The sequence below is a fragment of the Perca flavescens genome, chromosome 21 (genome assembly GCF_004354835.1).
Source record: "Perca flavescens isolate YP-PL-M2 chromosome 21, PFLA_1.0, whole genome shotgun sequence".
Classification (NCBI taxonomy): domain Eukaryota; kingdom Metazoa; phylum Chordata; class Actinopteri; order Perciformes; family Percidae; genus Perca; species Perca flavescens.
The window spans coordinates 24807924-24809002 of NC_041351.1; positions in this window are offsets into that span (position 1 = coordinate 24807924).

Consider the following 1079-nt stretch of genomic DNA (forward strand, 5'->3'; position numbering starts at 1 on the left):
TGGCCCCTACAGTGTGCCTCTCACATCTGCTCCTTCCAGTGCAGCTGACTCATTTTGTAGGCTACCCCCACCCGATACACACACACACACACACACACACACACACACACACACACACACACACACACACACACACACACACACACGCGGAGGAGATGAGCAGCTGAGCTCATGTAGTCCTCCCGAGGGTTTTTGATGGAATGTCTCTCAATAAAAATAATCATATAAATGGACTGCATTTATAACACTCAAAAAAAATATATAACATAATCAAATGTTGCTTTTCTTTTCCAACTTTTGTCCTACTTGGTAAGCCATTTTGTTTCAATGCAACTGCTTTTATTTAAGGAATGTTCGTGCCTTAGTACTTTGAAACAAAGCAGAATGATGCAGATCACTTGTATCAAGGCTATTAATTACTTAAAATGATTTGTTCCAGTGAACATTGATATATAGGTTTAATTTCATTTCACATATACAAGAGCAAAGGTGGCCCGCCAGGGCCAGTACTTTGAGGGGCCGTTTAGGCCATATATCAAGAATGCATGAACATACACAAATTTTACCTCACACACACATCAAAAGCATGCACATACACCACGTTTTCTCATGCACACACATAAAAAGCATGCACATACACCAATTTCACCTCGCACACACCCATTAAAAGCATGCACATATAACATACATTACTTTTTGTCACTACTTTCTCTCACAAAAACTTGTATGTGTGCAAGATAAAAAGTTGTCTGCGTGTCAGCTAAAAAAAGTAGTATGTACACGCTAATATGCAAATGAGTTGGTACAGCACCTGTCTTCCAAATGGATCCTAAGTCTTGCAATCTTTCCAATTGTCCTAAGGGTAGACACTGAACCCCAAATTGCTGCTGATGCTGCCCCATATGTGTGTGTGTGAATGGAAATTGCTTTAGATAAAGCATCAGCTAAATCAGAGATATTCAACAGGGGGTCCGTGAACCCTAGGTGGTCCTCAGAGTAAGTGCAGGGGGGCCGCCATATTATGTCTAAAATGTTTTTGAAAGTTTCTTTTTTCAAAAATTCAAATATGTCTGAAAATG